Below are 16,123 nucleotides of genomic sequence, written 5' to 3'. Positions count from 1 at the left end.
AGAGCCGCAGCATTTCTGCTGTTGCCAAAGCGCTGCAGTGTGTGTGTGTGTGTGTGTGTGTGTGTGTGTGTGTGTGCATGCATGCGTGCGCACGTGTTTGCGTGCGTGTGCGCGCGCGCGGGCACGCACCCGCGCGCACGCGCGCACACACACATGCACATACTTTACTTTGCGTCCTTCGTGAAAATTGAACGAGGCAATACGTGGAAAGGGCTTGAACAGAGTCAGGTATTCAAAAAAAAAAAGAAGAGTTCTCATTTTACAAGGTGTTGTGCTCCACATTCTCTGTTGTACTTTCTGGAACTCTTCTCATTTAGCTGCATGAATGTGCCTCTTGCGCTCTGGCTCCTGGGGGCGGGGCTTGGCCAACGGCAGGCATCAGGGGACTATTGAAGGATGGGAGGAGAGGGTCAGATTATTAATTCCCCTGGTTCCCTGCCTGCCAAGCCCTGGCTGCCAGTGGCTGGGTTTCGCTCCATGAAGCCTTGGCTTCTGCCGCCCGGTCCCTCCAGGAACATCACCCCCTCCTCCCTCCCCGCCACTTCAGTCCTGGAGAGGTGTTTCAGCAGTTTCTAGCCACGGCTGGCCCTGGAATGTTCCACCTTAACCCTGCTCTTACCTTAGTCGACAGTTCCTTCACTAATTCTCCCCAGTAATTCTCCCGCTAATTCTCTCCACACCCCTCTCCAGTGGGCACCTGCTTCCTGCCGGGACCTGATTGATAGGAGCGATGACTGGCTGAATTCAATACAAGGAAAATCCTGAAACGACATGACTGTCCCAGGCACTGACCATCTGTCTCCAGCTGCTGTGGACGTTAGCTATTCACAGGAGAAGAAAGTTCTCACCCTCTGGGTGATGTCAGGCAGTATCGGCATGGCTCCCTCTTCAGTGTGAGGCCAGACTGACGTCCACCTGCTGTTTCTCTGTCTTCAGCCCTAACATCACTCCGTCCTAATGCCCACCTTTGCAACCTGTTCCCCTCAGGAAGTCAAAGATAAATCTTGTCCCGACAACACATTGTTGGACAGAAACCACAGTGATGCATCGCAAGCCCAGGAACACCCAAGATCGCCGGCAGCCTGATGCTTGCCTGGATCCTTCAAGGGCGTTGGCTCTGAGGACACCTTGCCTTCAGACTCATAGCCTCCAGAATGGTGGGAGAATCAGTTTCCATTATTTGAAGCCACCAGGTTTGTGGTTACTTATTGGGGGCAGTCCTGGGAAAAAAGTACCTCCGGGTTCCAGGGGTTCTGCTACCGGGCTGACAGCTGCCCTCCTCGAATGAGACACGATCCCCACCGGCCTTCTCAGTCTCCCTCCAGCACTCCCTCGTCCTCTCTTTCTGACCCCATCCTACCCGTTCCAAGTGGCCCCTCCGCATTGTAACTCGGACGGAGCCTCACAGCGTTGACTTCCGGAGCAGCTGCTGAGCTGGGGACTGCACGGGGTAACGAACGAGCCCTGGAGGCAAGAATGGAGCTCCTGGGGGGTGGGGGGAAAGGGGCACCTCCATCCAAGGGCATCCCTGGAGGGATGGAGGGAATGGGTCCTCCCGCCCACTGCTCCCAGGTGTACTTTCTCCTTGTAAACATTCCAGAGAGGTCCAGACTCCCAGGGAACATGCCTGCCCATGCTTCGACTCTTCCCCCGTCTCTTGCATTCAGGTTTGCGCCCCCCAAACGGAGCCTGAACATTTCAGTGCTGGCCTCCGGTGCTGAGTTTTAGCTGACCCTGGGAAGACACAGAGGCATCACCCGAGCGAATTAATGAATGGCTCTGGGCCTCAGTTTCCTTCTCTGTCAAGCGGGAAAATTAACAGTCCCCACTTCATACAATGAGTGGGAGAATCAAGTGAGCCGACACATGCGAAGCAAGGTGTATTCGCAGCAAAGGACCCAAGAGAGGGGTCCACACCCAAGAGTATTAGCCCGACACCGTTGATACTGTTTTGGCAAGGTCTCAGTTCGTAGGTTTTTTTAAAACACCCTGATTATCATAACAGAGAAAAACTATCTCCTGGTCCCTTTTTACAAAAACAGAGGGTCCCTGGCTTTACTGGAAGCAAGTCCAACAGCAAAAACCACCTTGTGACGGAAGCCGCCATATGCATGGCTCCATGCTGGGTGCCCGGCTAAGCTCTTTGTGCACATTTAATCCTCACAACGACCCTCTGAGGTGGGCCTGGATCCACGTGGAAGGTGAGAATCGCTGATTCGTAGGCAGATTCAGCCCCAGGTCACACAGCCTGGTCAGAGAGCACGTGGGACTCGAACTCCAGAATTCCGACTTCGACGTCCACAGTCTCCACACCAAAGCCAGGTGCCGACTCCAGTGATGGGAGTGGAGTTTTTCCCGGAAAAAACGAGAGCTGACGTTTTCCCATGGCTAATCAGAAAGGAGCTAAGCACTGTGATGCTAGTAAATCCCTAGGATAAAAGACGTTATGTAAGGATCCATTATTATTACGGTTGGAAGCTAGAACGTACTGTGGAATAGACAGCTACCATTGGAATGACTGGAAGAGTTCCGTATCACTGATTTCTAGAATGATTTTGGGGGCATGTTTCTACGTAGTCCTTTCACCAGCTGAATGGGGGTTGTATGAACGTTGTACCCGGATCTGGAAAAAGTATTCACTTTGGCGATACATATTCTTGCCATCCAGGAACGTAAGATAGTCATGCATTTACTAAAAGAGAAGCTTGATTAAAGCTTGTTGGGGACTTTAGGGGCGCCTGGGTGGCTCAGTCGGTTGAGCGTCCAACTTCAGCTTGGGTCACGATCTCACAGCTTGTGGGTTCAAGCCCGGCGTCGGGCTCTGTGCTGACAGCTCGGGGCCTGGAGCCTGCTTTGGATTCTGTGTCTCCCTCTCTCTCTGCCCCTAACCCACTCGCATTCTGTCTCTGTCTCTCTCAAAAATAAATAAACATTAAAAAAAAAAAGCGCTTGTTGGGAACTTTGGATAAGTCACCAAACCTCCCTGAGCCTCAGTTTCCTCCCTTGTCAAACAAGGGGTGTGCATTAGACGAGAGGCCCTTTCCGACTCTGGAAATACATTTAAAATATAATCTTGAAAAAATAAATACTTTGTTTAGTGTTGACAAAGCTTCTGTCTCTAAAACTTCAAAGTCACCATTGTATTATTGGTTAGGGAGAAGAATCGGTTATTGAGAGGATAGGAGATGTCCTCTGACGATCTGCCCCCTGCCTCTTCCCCCCGAGCTGTACGATTCGGCCACACAAATTACTATTAGATTTTTTAAAACACCATGATCATTCTTACGTCCTGGCCCTTGCACGATCTTTCAACGGCACGGGAAACTCTCCATCTCCCCTTTCCATTCGTCTGGCTCTCCTAATTCACTGCAGACTTCAGTTGAGCTGGCACCTCTCTGGAAAAGGCTTCCTTGACTCTCCCAGGTGGATAGTGCCCGGCTGGGCATTCTTGTTTGTTTCAAGTGCCATTATTATATACTTTCCAAACTCTAGTGTTCTTGCTTCTTTAGTTTTTAGACACTTCTAGATGGTAAGGTAGAAATCTTATGTTATTCACCCTTGCATCCCATTTCTAAACGGAGTATCTGGCCCATAGTAGGTGCTCAATAAATACATAGTGTGGCTCTTGTAGAACTTCAAGCTCTGAGCAGTTTTCAATCACTAATAATTGCACGAGAGTTTAGTGCCTTGGAATAAGATTTTCACCTCTGTGGTTCAGTTGGTTCCTCTGAGTGCCCCTGTCATTAGAGAGCCGCTCCATGTATCACCAGCGTGGTGAGGCTACCCAAAGGGCATTTGGGCATTTACTCTATGACCAGCTGAGCAACACGCTGTTTTCACTTTTCTGGAATGGAGAAGGAAGCACATTTTTGCAAAGTCTCCCCGAGGGCCGTGGAACCACGGGGATTTTCCTTGCCTCCTATGTAGAGATGATCCAGATCTGTGAAAGTGGCCTCAGAATGGATCTACTTCCAACATTTCAGGAACCAACTGCAAAGGACCGCTTGTCACCGTTTAAGGTGGGTCCAAGGCAAAGCTCCCCAAACCACACAAGGAATGGAACACCCCTAATCCAAACTATGAGGAAAGAGATCCATCTACAAATTCTGACTTTGAATCCCTTAAAAGAATAGTCCAGAGGAGGCCAGGGATAAATATCTGAGCGTCCTGAGTGTCTTACATGTTCCTAATTTCTATAACCAGTACTGCCTCTATATAGAGGCTCTCTGATTTTGATCAAGGCTCTACACTGAGTATAAGTTCCTTCATGTGTAAAATGGAGAACATAATACTCATTAACCTACTCCCTTTTCTTTTGAGTTGTCCGTCGATAATCCAACCAATAACGTTCCGACTGACAACAGGAAGACAATTTGATAGAAGGGATCTAGGATTTTTTAAATTTGCCTTCTGCGTCGGGGTTGAAGAAGGGACGGAGGTAAAGGTATAGTCACGGTTTAAAGACCGGAGGTCTGCGGAAACTCCTCTTCCTCTAATGGATTCCGGGAGGTTGGAAAGGAGTGACCGGGGCTCCAGGTCAAAGCCCTGCTCTTCGACACTCTTTGATGCCTCAGGTAAGTAATTTCAACTCACTGGGTCCCTTCAGTTGTGAAAATTGCGATAATAATATTCAGTTGTCAAGATCGTTAGGAGGATGCGATTATAATCGTGTCTGCGGGGTGCTCAGGCAAGCCGGGCACAGAGTGACAGCGAGGGGGTTGAGAAACATTCCTATCCTATTTTCTGGGCTGCCGCAGTCCTGCCCTCTGGGACTGGATTTCTGCCGTCCGCCCCATGAACATGAAAGCACAGCCTGGGATGCTTTCCGTCTTCTGCCAGTCGCCAAGCCTTCTGAACTAAGCAGGTGCGTGGTGGAGGGGTGAGGACACGGGTGCTGGAATCAGCAAAAAGTGCCTCGGGTAGCCGGAGCGATTCCCGGTTGTGTCTCCTTCATGGGATGTTGTGGGTACGAGATGGGAACATTCCCGGTGCTCGGTGGTAAGCACCCCATGAATGATACCTGTTAACCATCATAGGCAACGCGGGCTCAGCTCCAACGCGTGCTCCGCTCTGCGGATTCTCCCGATCACACAACGAAGAGACAGTTGATCTCTGAGCTGCCCTGACGCGTGGCCCCGCATGTCTTTCCAGCGTGAAAGGGTCGGGCGGCCACGCGGCCAGACTTAGCAGGGTGCCAGAGACTTCCATAGCACGTCACGTTTAACAGTCGCCTGCCCTGGGCCGTCAGGAAATTGACAGCAAGTGAGAAGCGACTGAAGCATGCGGGTGAAAGTTGCAGTTTTAATAAGACCACGGAGACGACTCTTTATGTGTCGGAGAGAAAGGACTTCATCAACTCCTGGAGTCCGTGGCGGGAAACAGGGTGTTCTGGGCGCCCCAAGACGGATGCACGGGGCGGTGCTCTCCAGGTTTGCCGGAAAAGGGAACTGAGGTCACTCGAAGGCCGACAGGCCGTTTAACCTTTCAAATCCAACTTTGCTTAGTCCCGACCGGCTAGAGACAGAGCAGTTTGCACCTTATGCCCGCAGAGGAAGAATGAACTCAGTGGATCCCTCACAAGTAGGACGTGCGGGCTCGGCTGTGTGCAGTACGCGTGCAGACAGGCGACCCGGGGCCAGACCCCGGCAGCGGTGGAGACAAGGGGAGGCGGGGAGCAGAGCGGGCACATTAACTAACCTCTGTAGGTTTCCACTCGCCCCACTTCCTCCCTATCTGTGAAATTTTATCTTCTCTGTTATTATCCCAGGGAACCCTTGGCAGAGGCCTCACACCTGAAAGACCTGTTGGACGAGAAGCGCCCTATGAGGTTTCAGGTGTCAGGGCAGGCACGGGAGTGCTTTTCCACGAAACCAAAGCGGATGGCGCCTCCCCGCTTCATCAAAGGGGACCAGACACTCGCCAAGGCACCAAACACGTGCGCAGGAGGCATTTCGGGAGAAGGGAAGGGGAGAGTGTCTGTTCAAGGGTAAGGTCCCAGCTCCCCGTCAGTGTGAATGGGCCATTTACAAGCTACTTACGGTGGAAATGATGTATTTAAAGACTCAATTTAGCCTCTATTGTTTGGCTGAAAGGCAAACTGTGCTAGGGGGCATGGTTTCAATTCTTGTGTTCCTGGGCTCTTACTCACACTCTTGGGCAGGTTGCTAACACATTCAGATTTTAGAAGGAGGGAGCAGTGGCCCAACTGGTTGAAGGAGGATTGATGTGGCTTATCTCTGAGACACGGATTTTTTTTTTTAAATGTTTATTTATTTATTGGAGAGAGGGAGAGAGAGGACAAGCGGGTGAGGGATAGAGAGACAGGGAGAGAGAGAATCCCAAGCAGGGTCTGCACCCCAAGACAGTGATTCTTAACATTTGGGAAATCATAGACAAGTTTGAGACTCTGATAAAAATGTAAACTTTCTTTCCAGAAGAAAACATGCTCATTAGACTTTTAGCATACGTCTCTGGGAGAATTTGTGGAGACTTGGAATCAATCTGCAGACCGTGGGTCCCTGCTCTAAAGGATTCTGTCCTCATATTTTTTTTTTCCTCTCTTCGTATTTTATGACTACGAATTCATTCCAAGAGGGAGTAAACCACAGGGACATCAATTCTGCCCTCAAGACACTAATTTCAAATTCAGTATTCCAGAGAGTGTCAGGTTCAAAAATGTTAAATCTGTTATTTCCTGATCTTTAATCCATATCATACAGTAGTATAAAATTTTAATCAAAATGTCACCAAATTATAAGCCATAGTTTTCTTTCTGTACATTTGTAAATGAAAATTTCCCAATGAATCAATCTTTCTTTCCACTTGCATTGTGATTTGAAAGATTGCTGCCCCCCCTGCCCCAGGAAGATATTTTGACCCCAGCCTGTGAATATAAACGAATAAAATAATCACATTGTGATGAAAATGAATATCCCCCTGCAAAACCCCTTTGGCCTCATTTGGTTTGGGAAATCACTCCATATGATCATTGTTTTAAAATGTCAGCAAAACAGACTTAAGGACTGACGATTTCACAGAAGCGCTGGGTTCACACAATCCTTGTAAAAATCTGTTTAGCTAACGGGGCATTTTAAGGATCCATCCAATGGGTCAAACAGGAGATGAGTCAGGTGGGAGGGGAGAGAGGTCTAGCCCTAGAGATTGCGACGGAGGGGAAAATGTCAAAAAGCGTCACAGCCAGAACACGGCTAACGTCCCTATTTGGAGAAAAAAAGTATATTCCAAGGCACATCCTTCTTTCGTTCTTAAGCATTTGTTCAGACTGTCTTATTCATTTATTTGTTTCCAAAGCCCACATCAGCATCTGGCCCATTTTCTTCCCGCAAATTCTTCCTCCTCTCCCATCTTCCGGCACAAATGTCAGAGTGGGAGGCAAAACTATCTGCTTGTACCTCATCCTTTGCTGGAGAGCCTGCGGTCCTATAAGACTCCGCTCCTTAGGCCAAGGTGTTTCGTGCCCATCCTGTTCCACTTTATTATTATTTTTTAAATTCATCATGGTTTATTGGCTGGTAATAATGATAATTCCTGTGGATTACATACCTACTATAGACACGTAAGGCACTGTGCTTTTTTCATCTGTCACCAATTTTGACAACAGTTCTGCCAATAGTAATAAAGATCTAGACGATGGTAATGAATAAATAAATCGGAACACACTTATAAGTGAAAAAGGTAATTGTAACGGAATCGGGAGAATTATCTGACATCCTTCTGGGCTCATATATCGAAAAGGCCTGTTCCACTTTATACTGGGGATGTTTCTGGAATGATAGAGGCTTCAATGGGATTATAATCATTACTCTAATGTGAAATATGCTCTCTCTGTTTAATTTCTCAGAACTGGCCGGGACTGGGGCATGGGGGGGAACCAAAGACAGGATTTACATCAGGGAGGGAGGGGGTCCCAGGGAACAAGTGAGGACCTTCATGCTGAGATGGGGTGTGCTGGCGGAGAGGGTTCCCGGAGCGAGGAGGATGCTGGGAACACCGATGCGCCCGGAACTGGCCACCCTGCCCTCTTTTCAGCGTCACCCCCACTGGATTCCAACCGGTTAGCAAGAAATCGCGTGTACCGCTCTCGTCTGAATGTGGTAGTTGTTCTATTTTGAAAACTCTGCCCATGGCAGGCAGGAGAAATACTTGTGGAATGAATGAAATGATCACCAGCACCCCTGAGCCAGATGATAACTAAGTTAAAAATCCTTCTCATTAAAATGCGGTTCTAAAGCTGAGGCCCCCTTAGAGCTGACTGCCTTTTATCGGAACCAGGGTGGCCATCTGTCAGAAATCAATGCCTTTGAGGTCAATTCTGCCTCTCTGAATTTATCAGTCACGGAATCTCTGAATTTATCCCCCTCCCTCCACACACACTTGCACACGCACACACTTTTTTTTTTTTTTGCTTTTCGCGATGATCATCTCGATGATGACGCTATTCTACTACTCGTCGTATTCGTGGCTTTCGTGGAGCACGGACCGAGCCCCGCGTGTCCGTGAACCGTATCCCCGCTTTACAGACGGAGTAACTGAAGTTCAAGGAGCCGAGGGCCCAGTTGGTAAGCAGGTGCGCGGGTTTCTGTTATGTTGTGCCCTTCCAAGCCAGGGCCCTGGAGCCCGGGGCGGGGGCACGCCGTCAAGGTGGCTGACAAGTGGGGGGCAGGGACCGTGGGAAGTGCAAATTGCAGAGCTGAAGGCTCCTGAGAAATAGGAGACGCAGAGGCTCCGACGTCAGGTCAGCTCGGTTTAGTCTGGAACCAGGAAGCCCTCCCTGTTCTATAAAGTTGTGCCCCGAGAGCCTGCTGTTCGGCGGGCAAAACGCACGGAGGTGATCTGGCCGGGCCAGGGCTGCCGTCCCCCTCTGCTCGAAAACATGGTTTATGGGGCGCCAGGTGGCTCAGTCGGTTGAGCGTCCGACTTGCTCGACCTATCTTGCTGTAAAGCGCCCATCTTGCTGTAAAGATGATCCCCGATGTCCCCGTTGGGACGCTGTGCCTCAGGCAGGTGAGGTGACACGGCCAAGGCACACCCTGGAGAGTGTCAGTCTGGGACAGAAACCTGGTCTGTCCGGCTAAGCTTCAGGCGGCTCCTTGATGCTGTGTCTGCAGGAGGCTCACAGGTAAGGCCGAGGTGCCCACTCCCAGCGAGGGCCCTTCCTCGAGCCGAGGGCTGGGTCCCTGCACTGTCCACCCCACTGAGCTGGGGCAGGCCCTACCCTCCTTCCTCACTGGCCCTCTTCCCACAGCAACTCAGTGACATTTGTGACGCTAGGAACACGGGGTTTCGCAGCAGCCTTCACCTGAGGCGAAATTCACCTGTAATCACGCCCCTGGCTCTCTTTTCTGAAACTCCTTTGCTTTGCTCACGAATCAAAGGCTAGAGCTAGTTCCCTACCTCGCAGAATGCTAAGCCACAGACCAGAACGCCTGGGCATAAGGTAGTGCAAAGAACCTGGGCTCCGTTATAAGACAAGCTGGTTCCCAATCTTGTCATTTAATTGCTGTGTGATCTCGGCAAGTCGCTTAACCCCTCTGAACCTCAGTTCGCTCATAGTTAGCTCCCAGGGTAAATGTAAAAAAAAAAAAAAAAGTAAATGTAACAGTAAATGGAAGCATAGCAGTGTAGGGTCTAACAGGGAGGGAAAGCAGTAGATTCTTGATAACTTGGAGCTATTTTTATCATTTCCAGCACTTCATGGGTTTGTGGTTTAAGGGGAAGCCTGTGCCTATGCCACGCCTCAGTTTCTTCCTCCGTAGAACGGAAATAATCTGAGTCCCCTGCGTGTCTCATCCATTCTTACAAAAGCTTTATAAGAGATTGTACCTGATTACTGGAAAAGACTGGGCTCCCTCAATGGCTAAGGGAGAAAACTTCCCGTCACCTAGATAAACATCCACGGCCCTTATAGAGTTACATAACTTCTTTTCCTCCAGAGGTTATTGTGCTTGATAAGCATTAATTTATTCATTTTCTCATCTTCCATTTTAACACCATACACGGAGGACTTTAAAAACTTTTTTTATTTTTGAGAGGGAGAGACAGAGAGAGCACGCGAGCGAGTGAGCAGGGGAGGGGAAGAGAGAGAGAGGGAGACACAGAATCCGAAGCAGGCTCCAGGCTCCGAGCCGTCAGCACAGAGCCTGACGCGGGGCTCGAACTCGCGGACCGTGAGATCATGACCTGAGCCAAAGCCGGACGCTTAACCGGCTGAGCCACCCAGGAGCCCCCACTGAGGACTTCAATAAGCCGAACCCCGGGGAACACAGCACTGAGCCAATAGAACGCTTTTCTCCAGCTGGAGGAAGCCCGGTGCTGACCCAAACCCAATTATGATCACAATTGTCTCCACAGTCCGTGGGGGGAGAGGAAGCGGGACGAAGACAGAGCGAGGACAGGGCCACCAGGGACAAGACGAATGGTGAGGTCAAGACAAAGGAAGCTGAGAAAAACCGTGAATATCCGCTAGACTGTGAGCTCCATGAGGCCGGGAGCTGTGTTTGATTTTGCTCATGGACGTAGGTGTGGACGGGAAGCTGTGACGCATCCCCCCGGCCCGGCCCAGGACGGGGGCACACGTTCCCCCCCAGCCGGTCAGAGTGTTGGCTGCTGCTGTTCACAGCTCTGTGCCTCGCAAGAAGAAAGTTCCTGGCCCCAAGATTTGTTCCCTCCACAGGCTTAGCCCAGTGAGTGGTCGATACGTGGTGCAGAGGACGGGCCCGTTGCCTCAGCTCAGGACGACTCTGAGGGGCCGTCCTCTGCTCCAGAACACTCTGTGGGACCGGGTGAGGCCTTGGTCGACACCACATCACAATTCAACTGCTCCCTCTGCCCAGCTCTGTTTTCCGCACTTACCGACAGATCTCGAACCCGAAAGCACTTCTCAGGAAACCTGCCAGCAAATCTACATTTCACTGTTTGTTTCCGGGGGAGCTCAAGCCGAGACCCTCACTGTCTGTGGAGGTCCAAATGGGCATCGCAAAGAGGTCAAGTGCCCGCAAAGTCAACTCCATGTCGTCGAAACATCCCTTCGGGGAGGACAGCCACCCATGAATGATGCCGCCATGGCGTATCATTTCTTTGACGGACAGATTCTTGAATGATTCCCGCAGGGCACAGTAAGCAAGAAAATCCGAGGTGATCACAACCCCCTAACCATCAGTTAACCGACTTTTACAAAAAAACCTTCACCATCCCCAAGGCTTCGCCACGTGTGAAATCCAATAGACGTAACACTTCTCAAAGGGACATTAGGCCCTCACTAATTTTCATCTGGACGAGTGAACCGAAAGGAGAGAGGGCAGGCTGTGCATCGCTCAGTGTCTCTCAGGCCGGGTTCAAATTACGCTAGTGTAAGTGGGTCAGGAATACGGGAATTAAATTACCCTTCGGATGTTGTGGATGTAATCCTTAGGACCGTCACCCTGGCCGACGGAGAATGCCAGCTTCGCAGCCCAAATACGGCTGAGCTCATACCCTTGGTACTTTCTAAGATTCTCCTTAATAACCATAGTTGGCTTTTTGGCTGAGATTCTCCCTACCTTATTTATTATTTTCTTTTCAGAGGCAATCGTTTGTACATCAGACAGAGTGTTGTTTTTGCCCCTGGGTCATTTCTGGTTAGGACAGAGAATGATGGAGACCAAGATAAATCCCCTTTACCACGATCCTTGCCCTTAGGGTAATAGTCTTGTGGACTCCAAACCCTGCCTCTGCTATGTTATTATCACTCTGGGCTAAGTGGACAGCAGGCCCCGCCTGGAAATGGCCACTTGGTAGTTTTTAAAGATTCTAGGACATTTATCCCCAGAGGATCTACTAACGAAACTTGTTGTAACTGTCAGCGGTTACAGGCCAGGCAAGATCCCTTTGTTCTAGGCTCTTGGCGTTCGGTATTCTTGAGTCTGCACGAGAGCCCGATATGTACATACGTATTATTTGTTTATATTTTACACATGCCAAAACAACTTCAGAAAAGCAAAAAGATGACCCGAGGTCGCATAGTCCTAATTGGGATAGCCAGACCTGGGATTCAAACCCAGGAATGGACTAACCGGCACCATTAGGACATTCCGCCCCTTTATTTTTTATTTTTTAATGTTTATTTATTTTTGACAGAGAGAGAGAGAGAGAGACAGAGCATGAGCGGGGGGAGGGGCAGAGAGAGAGAGAGACACAGAATCCAAAGCAGGCTCCAGGCTCCGAGATGTCAGCACAGAGCCTGACGCGGGGCTCGAACTCACAGCCCGCTAGTTCAGGACCCGAGCCCAAGTCGGACAGTCAACTGACCGAGCCACCCAGGTGTCCCTCCTTTATTTTTTAAAAGCAATTGTAGCCTGATGAAAACAAACTAAATACAGGAATCCGAAAGGAGGGGAAGCCTTTAACCCACCAGCGATCCCGGAGCAACCGGCTCATTCCCGGTGGCCTTGGGACCTCCCGTGTGGTAGGAGCCCCCTCGACTAAGGAGGGAAAGGAAAGCCGGAATGATACAGAGTCGTCTACTTTTCACAAAAGAATAGACTAGGTTGAAAGGGGGGAAAAAAGAAAGAAAAGAACTTCACGAAGCGGGTCCACAAGGAAAATTATCTGCCTTGAGCTTAGCCGTGGGTGGAGAAGGAAAAAATAGTGTTCCTGAACGTACATCCCGCTCGTCTGCGTGCTGGTGCGTCTGGAGGACGACCCTCCCTGCCTCCTGGCCGTGCCAGCCCCGGACTGCGTGGCTGGTTGTCACCTGCTCTTAGGCCCACCCTGGGGCTCAGGTTGTGGGGGTGCGCCTTTCTCTCTGGTCCTTCTCCGCCCCCCGGCTGAAGGTGCTTCTGCTGATGTGGCCCCTGGACGCTTCCTCCTCCTTCACCCGGGGTGGGGGGCGGGTGGAGTTGTTCCCTCCTCCCAGCCCTAATGGCTTTTCGCTTTTGATCTGGGGGTGACGGGGATAGCTGCCCTCCCACAGGCGACTTGAGGCTTCTGCTCTTTAGGGGAAAGGGTCTGAGCGACGTGTCAAGCTTTACCTGCAGCTGGCCTCCGCCGGTGGGGGATGCTGTCTGGCCCCTGGCCCTGCCTCCGGTCCCGCTCATGAGCATCCAGTGGGTGTTCATACTGAAGAATCCCGAGTGGCTGGAAACTCGCAGTGTGTGCGCCTCCCAGAGCCTCCGTCTGTCATGGTAGCCTACCCTTGACCTCCAAAGGCTTGTGAAAGAAACACAGCTGCTTTCTTCCACACGCATTCGGTAGCCTGGTCTTCCCCCTGTGTTCTGCCACAAGGTGACTCTATGCTCATGTCCCATCTCTCCCCCCCGGGGAGGGGGGCCCTCTCACCAGCTCCTGTCAGTCCGGGATGGGTGAGAACAGAGCTAGCTCCTTCCCCGAAATGCCCTCCCCAGGCCTCTTTGTCATAAAGCAAAGTGACTCTACTCCCTGAAGGAACATTGAGGGGTTAAAGAACGAATGCACCCGAGGGAACAGGTAAAACGTTAGGACTTTTCTAAACCCAAGTCCTGGGCACGCCGTAGTAAAACTTCTACATGGATGAGCCAAATGAACCAAGAGGAGTCTGCTGTGCCTGTCTAAGCTTTCGGACGATGGAGCAGCCGAAGGGCTAAGAATTCCCATCTCTGAAGACAGAAGCGCTTGGATGGGAATTTCAAGCGGTCACCCCCTTGGGTAAATCACTTAACCTCCCCAGGCCTCAGTTTCCCCTCCTGTGCAATAGGGCTCACGGGCGGTTAAAAAGATCAAAAGAGTCACGGTGTGCGAGAGCGTTGAGTGCGGTGCCTGGCACACAGTAAGCGCTCAATCAATGCAGCTTGTTGTCGTCAACTCTCCTGATATCAACGTTTCCTACAGTCGGCTGGTCTTGCGTGTATCCCACAGCGGTCCTTCATGGAGTGGAGGACGAACAGGTAGTGAGCAGGAAGGATCGAGTCACTGGCCAATGGGACCTTGGGTCCCATTTCATTTGCTCTTTTCCCCCCTTTGAGTGTGGAACAGACGTATGCGTGCATGTCATGGGTTGTAGAAGCTGGAGGGTTACTAAGCCATCAGAAATCCAGTATTTAGGTCTGTGCCTGCATCATCGCTGAGCACGGCTCGGGGCTAGCTTGGCTGAAGCTCTTGTGGGAAGGAAATTCCGGGGAATGAGTACAGGGTGAAGTGCAAACGTCAGAAGAAATAGGGAAACTCGAGAATGCAAAGAAAGGTTCCGTGGACACGGCTGATGGATCCTGTGACTGGTTTCTTGGAAGGACCCTAGGGAAAGACAGATGACGATTTTGCTGACTCCTGGGCCATCACAGGTGTTTGTAATAACAAGCCAGCTTTGCAAGCCATTTCACGCAAACTGATTTAATATTCTTTTGTGGCAGATTGATTTGTCAATAGATTTGTCTATAGGTAAGCAATAGATAAAATAGGTAATAAACGTAGCCTTTCTCTGTTTTCAAGTTTTTATTTAGTTATTTTGAGATCGCGAGAGAGAAAGAGAAAGAGAGAGAGAGGGAGAGACCACGCTCAGGGAAGGGACAGAGAGAATCCCAAGCAAGCTCAGAAGTGCCTGAGGCGGGGACTTGAACTCACGAACCCTGAGATCACGATGTGAGCTGACATCAAGAGTCTGCCGCTTAACCAACCGAGCTACCCAGGTGCCCCTCAACACAGCTTTTCTTATCATCAATAAGACATATGACCCCGTCATAGCAAACTTAGCAAACATAGCAAGGTCTTTCTCCACGTCTTCCCTTTACCTCGTCCCGCCAGCCCTTCAGCCCCGGTGTCAGACGGCTGTCCAGTCCCTCCCTGCAGGACGTGGCTGCCTGGCTTCCCACAGATCTCCCACCATGCCCCGCGCTTTCTGGAGCACAGCCTTTGTCCCCGTGCGCTCTAATTGTCCAGTTAAGTCTTCGCCCAACTACCGTGAATCTCCTCGGGTCACATGTTTTGTTTTTGCATTCTTGGTGTCAAGAAGGGTCCCTGCAGGAAGCCTTGGAAGGAGTTAACGGGTCCTTGCCGGAGCAACATGGCGTGTCAGACAAAACGTTCACCTGAGTTTGAGTCCTGTCTTCAACACGAACGGCGTAGGCAACCTTGACCCCTGTTCCGGGCATTCACAGCCCTCTGGAACCCATCCCTCTTGATGAACAGAACACGGGAGAAAGGACAGATGCCATTTTCAAGACCAGGTTGTTAAAGACCGTGGCTCCGTGTGGGTTGTTCTCCCTCACTTTCTCGTGCTCTGACGAGACCCCTGCCATGTTGTGGCCTATTCTGTGGAGACACCCACGTGGTGAGAAACTGAGGGAGACCTCTGGCCAACGGCTAGTGAGGCACTGAGGTCCTGAGTCCAACAGCCTGCAGGGAACTAAATGGCCCTCCCAGACCGAGCTTGGAAGCCAGTGGTCCCCCCCACCCCCACCCTGGTGGGCCTTCAGCAATGATTTGACCGCAGCCTCAAGAGGGACACTGAACCACAGGCCCCCAGCTCAGCTGTGTCCTGTTTCTTCACCCACAGAAACTGTGATGTTGGTTGTTTGGGGCGCCTGGTTGGCTCAGTCGGTTAGGCGCCCAACTTCGGCTCAGGCCACGAGCTCACGGTTCACGAGTTCGAGCCCCGCGTTGGGCTCTGTGCTGACGGTTCGGAGCCTGAAAATGAAGATAATACCACCAACTCCCACGAGGCTCTCGTGCGATTCAAATGGTATGCAAATCAAAGCGACTTGTGTCTTAACGTGTGACGCAAAAGTAAGACACATGCTCCAGAAACATCATAGTTCAGGCACTTCGAGGCTTCAATCTTAATTGCTTAGTGTCACCGGTTACGAGCTCCTAATTTAACAAGCTAGGGGTGCAGAGCTAATTTCATCATATCTGCTATAGTGCCCCGCTGTGCATTTAATTAATTTAACAACAGATGCCTATAAACGCTTACCCTGTTTCCATTTCTCAGCTGGGCATGAACTCCTGGAGTAAAAAATCACAGCATCCTCATCGGATGCTGTCGTTCTCTATTTCGGCTCAACCTAAGGACGGCTTTTGTCCCAAGTAGTCAAAGAGAAAGCGGAAGGGGTTCTGTATTCAAAGCCCTAGCCCCGTTTCTGCCTGGACCCTGGGT

This window comes from Panthera pardus, unplaced genomic scaffold (assembly GCF_024362965.1).
Source record: "Panthera pardus isolate Hobbes unplaced genomic scaffold, ASM2436296v1 HiC_scaffold_21, whole genome shotgun sequence".
Classification (NCBI taxonomy): Eukaryota; Metazoa; Chordata; class Mammalia; order Carnivora; family Felidae; genus Panthera; species Panthera pardus.
Note: the sequence above shows the minus strand (reverse complement) of the source record.